We start from the raw sequence: 14,458 nt of genomic DNA, 5'->3' as shown, positions 1-14,458 counted from the left end.
AGAAGAATATGATACAATTTGTAAAAGAGATTGAGACTGTTTATTGAAGTTGAATGTTGAAGGTTGAAATAGTGCTCAATCCAATAAACAGAGTCAATCTTTATTTATTACAAATTGTATCGCACTCTTCTTATTGTGCATTTTGCCTTCATGCAGAGTTATGTCAATCTTCATTAATAATAATAATAATAATAATAATAATAACAACAATAATAATAATAATAATAACAATAATAACACTAATAACAATATTAATAATAATAATAATGATAATAATAATAATGATAATAATAATAATAATAATAATAATAATAATAATAATGACAATAATAATAATAACAATAATAACACTAATAACAACAACAACAATAATAATAATAATAATAATAATAATAATAATGACAATAATAATAATAACAATAATAACACTAATAACAATAATAATAATAATAATAATAATAATAATAATAATAATAATAATAATAATATTATTATTATTATTATTATTATTATTATTATTATTATTATTATTATTATTATTATTATTATTATTATTATTGAGTGAGAGAGCAGTGCATGCCATCAAAGTGACACTGGGGTAAAATATACGAAGCCCAGTATACCCATCATGACTACCCGTCTGATAAGGGTACTCTAGGCATCACAACCATATGTGATCTCATATCAAGATAAACAGCACATGACCTTGCAGGTGGGACCCAGTTAGAATTTTCTTCTGGTCCAGTAACCCATCCTGCTCAAAAGGTTCCTGAATAAGGGTTGTTTATGGATGCTGAACGAAACGCCCATGTTTCCAAAAGTGAATTATCAAAACTTCCAAGAATTCCTTTCAACACACCGCTATGATGCTCCCCCACTACTTCTGCTCGTGATCAGAGATGCACATATCGTCAGCCACTAAGGGACATGCTCAACTGGTTAAGGTCAAACAACTGACAAGCAAATCTGTGGTATTGAGCAGAATATTTGCTGTAGCCCATCTTTTATACCAAGACAAAACAATGTACATGATAACACTTCCAATCAGTTAAGATCAGAAGCCATGAGAGCCACTGCCTGGTACTGCATCAGGGCATTTATTATTATTATTATTATTATTATTATTATTATTATTATTATTTTATTATTATTATTATTATGAAGGAATTCTTTTCTCTTTAATTTTTATCACACACCAACATCAATTTTTCAGTTGCATGGCATGTCACCTGAATGCATCCTTAGATGCAAAACTTGTTTCCCATCGACAACTCTGGCTGATATTTGGGCGCAGCTTGTACAAATTAAACCTGACAAAACACAACAATAATAATAATAATAATAATAATAATAATAATAATAATGATTTCAAATTTCAGTGCAGACAGGGCCAGCAGTTGTTTTTTGTTTTTTTTATTTTGAGTGGGGTCAATCGATTACATCAACCCCAGTATTTGACTGGAACTTATTTTATTAACCCAAAAAGAAGAAAGACAAAGTTGACCTCAGTGAAGTTTGAGTTTCAGAATGTAAAGACAGACGGAATGCCACTAAGCATTTTTTTCCAGTGTGCAAACAGTTTTCCCGGCCCACAACTTTAAGAATAATAATAATCATATAAAGCAAAAACAAAACAAAAGAAGTAACTATGTAGTTTTGGTTCCTGTTTGTCAATACAAATTTTCAAGTTATTTGAAGTTTCTGTTATAACCGGAAATGCTTTCTTTGTATATTTTTCCATTATTTTTAAGCGTCTGGTACATCTTTTTACAAAGGCATATGGCCTAATAGTTAGGGGATTTGTGGGCTCAGTTCTTGGACCAAGCAGCATGTTGTTCTTGAGGAAGATGCTTTATTAAATATTGCTTCATCATCATCATCATCATCGTTTAACGTCCGTTTTCCGCGCTAGCACGGGTTGGACGGTTCGACCAGGGTCTGGGAAGCCAGGGGCTGCACCAGGCTCCAGTCTGATCTGGCAGTGTTTCTACGGCTGGATGCTCTTCCTAACGCCAACCACTCCGCGAGTGTAGTGGGTGCTTTTTACGTGCCACCTGCACAGGTGCCAGGGGGGGGGATCTGGCATCGGCCATGATTGGTTGGTGCTTTTAATGTGCCACCGGCACGGAAGCCAGCCAAGGCGGCGCAGGCATCGGCCACGTTCGGATGGTGCTTTTTATGTGCCACCGGCACAGAAGCCAGTCGAGGCGGCGCTAATGAATACCAGCCAAGATGCTGGAGCAGCTCTCTCTCTCTCTCTCTCTCTCTCGCACACACACACCAGCTGTCACATCCTGGATGTTCCAATGAACTAAGAGTGAGGCAGAGAAGGTGCCTGTGATTGCTCTCAACCATAGAGGCACCTAAAACAATTAACCCCCAGGTTAGACCAATGAGGAGACAGGTGGATAATATCCAGTCGCATTGGGTCATGCTTGGGTAATAGTAAAGTGCAATGATATTTTACTTCTCGTAGGACCTAAGAAGAAGATACCTGAGAACTTTACCTGCAAAACTTCCCCAGACAGAGTGGGCTGAAAAAATGGGTGGATGGATGGATAGGCAGAATAAAAAGGCAGCACACATGTTTCCTTCTAGGGTCTTAAGAAAAAGAGAGGAAAGTATCCTCAAAAGAAAGACTTGGCCATTATGCTTGCAACAGAATGGACGTTTATTACCCTTCTTTTATGAGAATATGAGAAACATTATGAAAATGTTTTTTGATTATAATTCCTGTCATGGCTGATGAGAAACGAAAGGTATAACTACCTTTATTAGGGCTCATGATTAAACTAATTACCATATACAGCTTGCAGAGTCCCATTTTTCCCTGTCTATCATGAATTTTTTTTGGAAGCACTCCATTGGTTACGACGATGAGGGTTCCGGTTGATCTGATCAATGGAACAGCCTGCTCGTGAAATTAACATGTAAGTGGCTGAGCACTCCACAGACACGTGTACCCTTAACGTAGTTCTCGGGGATATTCAGCGTGACACAGAGAGTGACAAGGCCGGCCCTTTGAAATACAGGTACAACAGAAACAGGAAGTAAGAGTGAGAGAAAGTTGTGGTGAAAGAGTACAACAGGGATCACCACCATCCCCTGCCGGAGCCTCGTGGAGCTTTAGGTGTTTTCGCTCAATAAACACTCACAACGCCCAGTCTGGGAATCGAAACCGCGATCCTACGACCGCAAGTCCGCTGCCCTAACCACTGGGCCATTGCGCCTCCACCTATCATGAATAATTGCAGTATGAATACTCAAACTGATGCTTCAGCCAGTGTGCTAAATAAAACACACGTTCGACCCTGCAGCATTTGCACTGACTACATCAGGCCTGCATATTATACTTTTACTTTATGGCCAGATCAAACTTCTCACACATACCCTATAATGTCATTCTAAAAATAAGCATTCACATCACTGAAATATTGAAGCTTTGGAATAATGCAGGTTTGATTCAAAACAAATTGAATAAATATGCCTTGCATTATATTTGGCAGAGTAATCTGAATGCTTAAGAGTTAATATTTGATAGTTACAGGTAATTTTCAATTTCAAAAATGTTAAAAATTATTTCTGTTATTATAATTATCATCATCATTATCATTATCGTATTCATTGTTGTTGTTATTGTTATTTTTTACTGTAAATGGTCACATTTCACAGAGCTTTATTTAGAAGACATTTTCTTCCAGAGGGAAAACGGAAAAAAAAATTATTTTACCGTAAAGAGCTTTGAAACATTTCAGCATCTTTCCCATTTCTCTGAAATAGAAAACCAAGGATTGTCTAAGACTTTATTCTATCTTTTAGCTTTTACCATTTACTTCTTTCAGTCTTTGCATTGCAGCCATGCTGGGGCATTCTATAAAGGCTTTACTCAAACAACTCAACTGCAGAAGTTTTTATAAGTCGGGTACTTATTCTATTGATTTCTTTTCTTGAGCTGCTAGGTAACAGGGACATAAACAAACCAACAGCAGTTGCCAAGTGGTGGTGGTGGTGGTGGTGGTGAGCATATGCACAACACAAATACATAGATAAATACATATACTTATATATATATATATATACATATATATATATATATATATAATATATAATATATAATATATATAATATATATATCTATATATATATATATATACATATATATATATATATATATATATATATATATATATATATATATATATAGGTATACACACTCGCACACACACACACGACAGGCTTCTTTCAGTTTCCTTCAACAAAATCTGCTCACAAGGCTTTGGTTAGTAACTAGGGCTATAGTAGAAGATGCTCTAGATGTTATGCAGTAAGATTGAACTCAGAACTATGTAGTTGGGGACCAGCGTCTTTACCACATAACCATGCTTTTTATGAACATCTATTTTAGTTTATTTATCAGTGGAACCCCACTCTGGTGTAGTGGACTGATGAGCTAACCACAAAGATAGGAACAGTAAATATTCTCCAGAGTTTTTGAAAAATCACATAAATGGATTTAAAGATAGACAGGAAAAGTGACAAAAAAACAAACAAACTGAAACATACTAATAGCATAGCTGCAAACAAAAACCGAGACATTTGTGATACTACCAAATCCTTACTAACAACAACAGAGTAGCTCATCTTTTGCAAATATTGCAAGCCAGAAGAAAATGCTTGTTGTTGTTAGTTCTAGGGAGAAAAGAAAAGAGCAAGAAAGATGTATGTTACAAAAAAGAGAACTTCCTTATTGAAAATATTAATCAGTAAAAGCAAAGTGAAAGATGACATATTATTTAAAAAGGAAGGCTGTGTGGTAAGTAGCTTGCTTACCAACCACAAGGTTCTGGGTTCAGTCCCACTGCACGGCACCTTGGGCAAGTGTCTTCTACTCTAGCCTCGGGCCGACAAAACCCTTTTGAGTGGATTTGGTAGATGGAAACTGAAAGAAGCTCGTCGTATATATATGCATGTGTGTGTGTGTGTTTGTGTGTCTGTGTTTGTCCCCCCAACATCACTTGACAACCGATGCTGGTGTGTTAACGTCCCCGTCACTTAGTGGTTCAACAAGAGAGACTGATAGAATAAGTACTAGGCTTACAAAGAATAAGTCCTGGGGTCGATTTGCTCGACTAAAGGCGGTGCTCCAGCATGGCTGCAGTCAAATGACTGAAACAAATAAAAGAAAGAAAGAAAGAAAGAAAGAAAGAAAGAAAGAAAGAAAGAAAGAAGGAAAGAAAGAATACCATCGAATGAGAAGAGGAAGCTCTGGATGATGAGCGAGCCCTAATCAATGGGCATGGTATATGGAAGTACATGCTTAGTTTTACAAACCAGGGCTGAAGCGAGGAGATAGGTTGAACTGGTGACTAATTGGGGGTAAGAAGTACAAAGGTCACAGCTAGATATCCCTGTAATGACATTGAATCATGGCTGGTCATTAGCTTTGGGATGTAGTCAGTTGATGATACAGGGGTGGCCAAGAATGATATATGGTATGATGGGGGTCAGTATTATAATCCAGGTCATGATGACCACAGAAGACCATAAAGTAATCCTCGATCTCTATCCCATTGAGTGAAGGACAAGCGAATTAGGCTGTTGGGGCTGGGCAAAAGGTACAGTTTTTATATGTGTGAGAGTAAAGGGTCTTCTATCCAAAGGAAGAAAAAAGAACAAGAGCAGCAGACAACAGTAAAAACAGCAATCTTAAGAGATGAAGGCCATGGATGTCGAGCACCGCAAATTGCAGCTCCAAGTATAGCTCAAGTGGAAGGAAATGACACTGCCCCATCCTCAGTACCATCAGCATCCAGGGCTACTACTGTGATACTGAGTTCAAATTCCGTGAGGTCGACTTTGCCTTTCATCCTTTCGGGGTCGATAAATTAAGTACCAGTTTCGTACTGGGGTCGATCTAATCGACTTAATCCATTTGTCTGTCCTTGTTTGTCCCCTCTATGTTTAGCCCCTTGTGGGCAGTAAAGAAATATACTGTGATAGGACACTGAAAAGCTAAGTAGTTTCCTCTTTCAGCAGAGGACTGACCAGAGGCTGCAAGCAGCAGTGTTCTGCTACATTGTTGTGGTGGAAAACTGCAGGGGATAGTCAGAATCAACACCAAAAATCTAACATAAATGTTGAATCAGCAGAGGAGAAAGTGTGGAATATTTTGCTGATTTTTACAGAGAAAATATAAATTTGAGAGGTTGTTGGTAAAATTAACACAGCAAGTCTACATATGACAAATGAACCAGTTCTCAAGGGTTACAAGAGACTTCACAGCTTCCAAACCTTTAAGATGCTCACAGATAAATTTGGAGGAGTCAGTTCCCAGAAGGTGATCAGAGCAGGAGATGGTCAGAATTACAAAGATGTCTTAATCCTACTGAAGTGTGGTAGCTCCTTACTCCTTATATGGATAGGCTGCCCTTATGTGAAAACATCTCATTTGCCACATTTTTAACCAGACTCGATATAGTGTATCACATTCCCTACACTCATCCTCCCATTTAAAATATGTATGTGTACATCCTCACCCACTTTGTAACTGATTTTGTATAACACAGTCTGTATTGCATATACAGACCCCTAAGGCCTAATCACTGTTATTATTATTATTATTATTATCATTATTATTAATAATAAAAATAAAAACAACAGCAACAATATGCCATGGTGTTACTGTTTTGCATTTTGCCTCCACTTAATAATTACCAGCTAATGTATTCCTATCTTTATCTTTCAAAAAATGCTCACTCTTAACAGCTGCAGTAGACAGGTGATTTCATTTTTCAGTTGTGTGTGCAATTTCCATAAAAGTGGCGACACTTTTTGGGGAAGAAATTGACACCATATTCCATTTTTTCATTCTTTTATTTTTCTAAAAAAAAATTTATTTTTTTTTATCTTATATTTTATATATTTATTGCTTTGTTTCGTTTCTTTCACAAGCATTAAAAATGTTGAGATTTGGAAGATAGCAATATCCATTTATAGCAGGCCAAATGTTAACAGTTTTCTTCAGTGTCCCGAACAACCAAATCCTTAATAATAAAGATAATAATAATGATGATAACAACAACAACAACAACAACAATAATAACAACAATAATAATACTACTACTACTAATAATAATAATAATAATGATAATAATAATAATAATAATAATAATAATAATAATAATATTAATAATAATTATAATAATCAATTTGTGCAATGTATATATTTTTTCACTCTTTCATTTTGTTATTTCTCCTTTTACTTCAAATTTTTGTTTTTTGCATTTCAGTCTTTCTTTTTGACTGATTTGAATTTAAAATGGTAAAAAAAAAAACAAAAAAAAACAAAGAAGAAAAAAATTTTTAAATTGAAGAATGAAAATTGAAATAAAAATTGTATTAAAAGACCTGCTGTCACCACTTTAGTTTCACCACTTAAAGCTATGTCAGGAACAAAATATTGTTTTAGGGAATAAAATTGATATCTTTCAAAACAATTATTACAAAGCCAATACTTTTTTTTTTTTTGCTTTCTTTCAACTTTTCTAAAGAGCAATTATTATAGTTGATTGAATATATTACTGATACCTATTCAAGCTAACACTGGACCCCTAATTTGATGGTTATTTGCCTTGTTAGAAATAGCAACTAATTTTCCTCTAAATTATGCTGTTGTTTTAGAGAAAGGACACATTAGATTATGTAATCCTAAATATACAATATCAGTAAAAAAAAAAACAGGATATATATGTATGCATGTGAGTGTATATATATATATATATATATATTATATATATATATATACCGGAGTAAACACATAAATGTGAAACAAGGTGGAAAAAAGAGTACTCAAATACCAGTGGTAGAGTAATATGCTTTATTTAAAGCAGCAGAAAATTCAACAAGACCTGTTACTCTGAGTTTCCCGTTGCCGTTCGTCGGACAGTTTCTAGCAAAAACTGTCCGACGAACGGCAACGGGAAACTCAGAGTAACAGGTTTTGTTGAATTTTCTGCTGCTTTAAATAAAGTATATATATATATATATATATTATATATATATATATCTGTGAGTGTGTGTATGCATATATATCCATGTATATACATATGTATATTTACATAAACATGAGTGTGTGCCTATATATATATGTGTGTGTGTGTGTGTCTGTGTCTGTGTGTATATATTTATATATATATATATATATATATATATATATATAATATATATATATATAGGCAAACAGGTGATGAATGGTGAATTGAAGATCGGCAGCAGCATTGTCATCAAAATCATCATCTTTTAATGCTAAAAATGCTTAACAACATTTCTTCCACATTTATGTTCTGAGTTCAAATCTCACTGGCATTGACCTTGCCTTTCATCCATTTGGGGTCAATGAAATAAGTACCAGTTAAACACTGGGGTCGATTTAATTGACTTAGTCTCTCCGCCCAACCTGTGGCCTCATGTCAAAAGTTGAAACCAATGATATAACTATCAGATTGAAATAAGCAATGTGGCTGACATGGTCGGTTAAAAACTACGAAAGCAGTTCCCTAGCAAAGTTCAATGACTTAAACCAGTATCAGACACAGTTTTTAATAAAAATGAATCACAGACATGACTGAGTGATTAAGAAGCGTACTTTGCAGCCAGATGGTCTAAGGTGCGATTCCACTGGGCAAAGTACCTTTATTATAGCCCCAGATTAACCAATACTTTGTGGTGGCTGGATTTGGTAGATGGAAACTGTGTGGAAGCCCACCATATATATATATACGTGTGTGCATGTGTGTGCATGCTCTTCATTGTATTTTTCCCATCCACCACTTGACAACTGGTGTTGGTGTTTACATTCCCATAACACTAGTGGTTTGGCAAAAGAGACCAATAGAATAAGTACTAGACTTGAAAGATAAGTACTTGGGCCAATTTCTTCAACTAAACTCTTCAAGGTGGTGCCTAAGCATGGCTGCAGTCCAATGAGTGTAACAAGTTAAATATAAAAGATGAATAGATAAATAAATATAAGTAAGGTGCCAAAAATAGATAGCTGTCTTGTTATGAGCACAGCTCCCTTTTAGGGATTAATATCGATTTCAAATTTTGGCACAAGGCTAGTAGTTTGGGGGTGGGGAGAAGATAAGTCAATTACATCGACCCTAGTGCTCAGCTGGTATTTATTTTATTGACTTTAAAAGGGTGAAAGGCAAAGTCAACCTTGGCAGAATTTGAACTCAGGATGTAAAGAAGGACAAAATGCTGCTAAGCATTTTACTGGTTCTGCCTATTCACCACCTTATTTTGGGGATTAATAGTATGTAGTATTAAATGTATATAGAATGATACAGATTTCTACAAGGCATAGCTGTGTAGTTAAGAAGCTTGCTTGCAGCTACATGGTTTCAGGTTCAGTCCCACTGTGACATCTTGACCAAGTGTCTTCTTCTGTAACTCTGGATCAATCAATATCTTGTGACTGAATCTGGTGGATGGAAACTGTGTGGAAGCCCATTATATATATAAATATATGTGTATGTTTATATGTTTGTGTTGTTTTGTTTGGCCCCTGTAACTTTGTTGTTCGGTAGTGTAAGTACAAGACCTGAAAAGAAAAATAAGTTCTGGGTTCAATTTGCTCAACTAAACTCTTCAAGACAGTATCCCAGCATGGCTGCAATCCAGTGACTGCAACCAGTAAAAAGATAAAAAAACAACAGATATATAGGATAAAAAGATTCAATGTGAATTTTAGAATCTTGAATCATAGTTTAGCCTTTTAGCATTTAAATTATTCTATTCTGTCAAAGGTAATGCATATTTATTCCCATTGTTATGAATTAAGCATGCATTGTGTTGAAGCTTCAAAATTCTCATGATCTGATACTTTATTTTTAGAATGACATTGTAGAGTAGGTATGAGAGGCTGGATTTGGACAGTTTGAACATAAAACAGGAAGAATATTTCAGTAAGATATGGCCGGTTTAAATGCTAAAAAGTTACAGTCATAGGTTTCTTGGGGTTGGATATCAATGTGCAGTATTTTGAGTTAGTGGCTTTAACCATAACCTCAGGTTGATCAATACCACATGTATGAAATTTGGTAAGAAGAAACAGTGCAGAATCCATTATTGTCATCATCATCGTTGTCATTGCTGTCATAGTCATCATCATCATTAATATCATTATTTTACATGTTTTGAAGATGGCAAGCTGGTAGAAATGTTAGCATGCTGAGCAAAATGCTTAGTGGTATTTCATCTCTTTACATTCTGAGTTCAAATTCTGCCAAGGTTGACTTTGCCTTTCATCCTTTCAAGGTCGATAAATTAAGTACCAGTTGTATACTGGGGTCGATCTAATTGTCTGGCTCCCTCTCCAAAAATTTCAGGCCTTTTGCCTAGAGTAGAAAAGAAAAGATTATTTGACATGTTTTGGTTTTATTTCTGTGTTTTTATTCCACAGTGGAATGGGTTGGACAAGTCTTAGCATCTCATTACTTATTGTGATTCTTCATAATCTGACACATACAGGAACAACAACAATAACCAAAATAGTGCCTGTCTTTTATATTGTGATACATTTTGATTTTACAGCTGACTACCCTTCTTATCACTAATCTATTTACAGTTTGGACTGGGTGTATTTTACTGTACCACCAACATGAGAGACGTAGCATCAGGACCAATAAATTCCCCTTACTCTATATCAGTTTTTACTTAAGTTATCACTCTCCTCAATGTGTTACCTGTGTCGTGGGCTTGTAGTGTTCCTATTCTCTCCTACTCACGATATAATATAAATTTCTTACAGTGTGTTTTTATTTGAGTCAATGGATTGCCTGTGCTGAGACTCATGGCATCCACATTTTCTTTCACTTGCAATATGATATATAAATTTCTTACTTCAGCAGAAAGAGAGAAAAAAAAGCTATAGAGGAATATAAGGAACTGAACTGATGCTAATATGTTACCCAAGAGCCATCAATAGTACAAGAGATATAAATTAACTTCGACTTGGAATTGAGAGTTGCATCATGAATTGAATGTGTGGAGAAAGGGGATTACTTCTTGCTTTAATGCACTTGCCATATTTTTGAAGAGACTAATGCCAACACCATTAAAGAAAAGTACATCTCACTCTTTCTCTGATCCTGGAAGGTATGGTTGGATTAGAAGCAACAAAAGTTCGTTGCTACAGATTACACCAAACAGAGCTGGCATAATGAACTGTGTTGGAATATATTTAAATGAGGATCGTCTTAACACAAAAACTTTTTTTTTTAAATTAAAGTGAAGCCATGGATGTAAAAAACATAAATAAAAAAATAGATTAGAATCACAGAGCTTTTATTAGAATTAAATGCAAAAATGGTTTGAGGGATAACTTGACAATTTTCAGGATACCATAAAAAATTTCCATGCAATATACTCCCATTTTTACCATATTTTTAAATAAATGTGTTCCTCACTAATAGCATTCATGCTTTTTAAATTTTCTTTTAAATTCCACTCTACTGTCTGTCTCAAATAATTTATTCTGTCACCCACCAACATACTTAAATCAATGTTCATTATTTTATTCACTTTTTAAAAATTTGTTGAAAGATTTTGCTTTGAGGGACATCTTTTTAAAACTATCAGTATATGTCATAATGGTATTTCACCAAGTAATCAATATTTTATTTATCACATGCAGTTGCGATGAATAGAGCCAATTGCTGGAGTTTTCATAATCCTTTCTGTCACTCTTAGGATTAATTCCTCTAAAACTTCAATATACGAGGTTGAGAAAAACAGGTGTTGCACTGTTCATTCTTTTCCAAGAACAATATTGAAGTAATTGCAGAGAAATAGCTCCAACAAGCTGGTATCAAAAATATGTCATCAAATCAAACTGGGTGAAAGCAGACCTTTAATTTACAGTAGGAATATCTCTCATCTCCTCTTCTTTACCCACTCATTCCTGGAAGGGTTATAGGGCAGAGTCCTCAATAGTATGAATATGAGAAAATACCAATGTAAATAGTTTTTTTGGGGGGGAAAATATATTTCAGTTTATGATTACATATTGTTAACAACTATGAATCTTTTCTTTTTTCTTCCTTTAACAAAGGCAGCCATTATTTTCTTACCAATTTTAGCAGGTTGTAAGAATTAAGAAAGTGCTGTCCCCATTTAGTCTGACATCCAGTTCCTACCAACTTTGTCTTTTTCATAATTTCAGGATCACAAGAATTGAATAAGTATTATTATTATTATTTGTAATTGTTCAAGCAAGTTAGCAGAATTGTTAGTGCATTGGACAATATGTTCAGCGGTATTTCTTCCAGCTCTTCCAAGTGTATTAAGAAAAGAAGTAATTCCATGCAGTGGGACAGAATCAGGGACCATATAAGATGAGAGTCATACTTCTTACCACACAGCTACAAGAATACAAGAAAATACATGACAATCTAGGGAAAGCAAACCACTGGGAGCTATGTAGAAAGCTAGGATTTGAACATACTGATAAATGGTAAGAAATACAAGATGTTGTGGGACTTTAACATTCAGACTGACAGAGTAATAGAAACTAGAAGGCAAGTTGAAGTTAAATTATATCTCTTGTACTATTGATGGCTCTTGGGTAACATATTAGCATCAGTTCAGTTCATTATATTCCTCTATAACTTTTAGTATAACTTTTAGTATATATATATATATATATATAGATAGTATAACTTTTAGTATAACTTTTAGTATATATATATATATATATATATATATATATAACTTTTAGTATATATATATAGAGATAGATAGATAGATAGATAGATAGATAGATAGATAGATAGATAGATAGATAGATGATTGGCTTTACAGTCCCAAATGATGAAAAAATACCAAAGTACCAGGACCTAGCTGTTGAATTACAGAGACTGGAAAATTCGAGTAAAATGTATCCCAGTCGTTATAGGTACATTGGGAACTATCCCTAAAGATCTGAATGAATCAATAGAGGAAATAGGCATAAACCCAGTTTAGTACAACTCCAGAAAACAGTGATATTAGGGTCAGCCAGGATACTTAGGAAGGTTCTTGGCATCTAAGGTTACTTGTTGTAGACCAATGTTAGGATTCTTTTCTTCTCCAACAGTCTAATCTGTTGAGTGTATATGAAAATAATAATAATTATAATTTCAAATTTTGGCACAAGGTTAGCAGGATAGGGGGAGAGGGCAAGTTAGTTACATCAGCTCCAATGTTCATCCAGTACGTATTTTATTGACCCCAAAAGGATGAAAGGGACACTCAAGGTGGGTGCTGCTCTCTTACTCAATTATAATGGTATTTTCTTTAATGGCCTCTAGAGCAAAAAAAAAACCAAAAAAAAACGATATTCAGGACAAAACAAAGACAATGAGGGGATTTACATATAGATTTAAATATACATGTATAAAAAAAACAAAACAATACGAAATAATAAGAAAATCGAAAATAAAATTTCCTAAAAGTGGTAGAGTACCACTCTGGGACAACCAAAGAATCCTGTCATTAAAAATATATACTGCAACAACATTTGTAGTTATCTTAAATCCTATCTTTACTATCTGTCTCAATTTATTCTGCTATTCACCAGATAACTCAATTTGGTGCATAATATTATGGTTGTTTTTTTTACATTCATTTTCTTTTATCTTTTTTATAAAATTTTAGAAACAGATTTTGCTTTCGTAGACAACTTTTTTTAGAAATATCCGAGTATGTCATGATGGTATTTCACCAAGTAATCAATATTTTATTTATTCCATGCAATTTCAATGAATAGAACCAATTGCTGAAGTTTTCATAATCATTTCTGTCAATCACTGCTAGGATTAATTTCTCCAGACTTCAACATATAAGAATGAGAAAAACAGGTGTTGCAACTGACATCCTTTTTTAAGAGCTTTATTTGTTCTTTTGACATCCATTTTACCATGCTTGCATTGGTTGGTCAGAAATGCATCTGAGACAGGTTTTTATGGGAGATCAAGGCATCTCTCTCACACACACACACACATGCACACATGCTCCATAGGCTGAAACTTCGACGTCACTGTCAAAAATATTCTTGTTTAAGAATAATTAATTTAGTTCCCACCAAAACTACAGAGTCAGATTAAATGCAAAATTGTTTTATTATAATTAAACCTAAAAACAAATAACACACACACACACATATATATATATACATATGTAAAATGACAAATATCTAAGAATGGGGTCAGCATGTGATACCATACAAGGAGCTTGTGCTCCACTGACATAGCTCTCAGTACCACTGATGCACACAGCCTACCATACCAGCACAAAAAGGACTAGACATTTAGTATATATATATATATATATATATATATATATATATATATAATATATATATATATAGATAAATAGATAGATAGATAGATAGATAGATAAATAGATAGATAGATAG

General features: G+C 34.3%; 1 protein-coding gene across 6 annotated transcripts in view; it reads left to right on the top strand.

The window, feature by feature from the left end:
- The window catches only part of LOC115219527 (protocadherin beta-15), a 291,794-nt gene that overhangs the window by 136,876 nt on the left and 140,460 nt on the right, over window positions 1-14,458 (top strand). The window lies entirely within an intron of this gene.

This window comes from Octopus sinensis, linkage group LG14 (genome assembly GCF_006345805.1).
Source record: "Octopus sinensis linkage group LG14, ASM634580v1, whole genome shotgun sequence".
NCBI classification, from domain to species: Eukaryota; Metazoa; Mollusca; class Cephalopoda; order Octopoda; family Octopodidae; genus Octopus; species Octopus sinensis.
The sequence above is the reverse complement of the archived record's forward strand: the minus strand, read 5'-3'. Positions and strand labels throughout refer to the sequence as shown.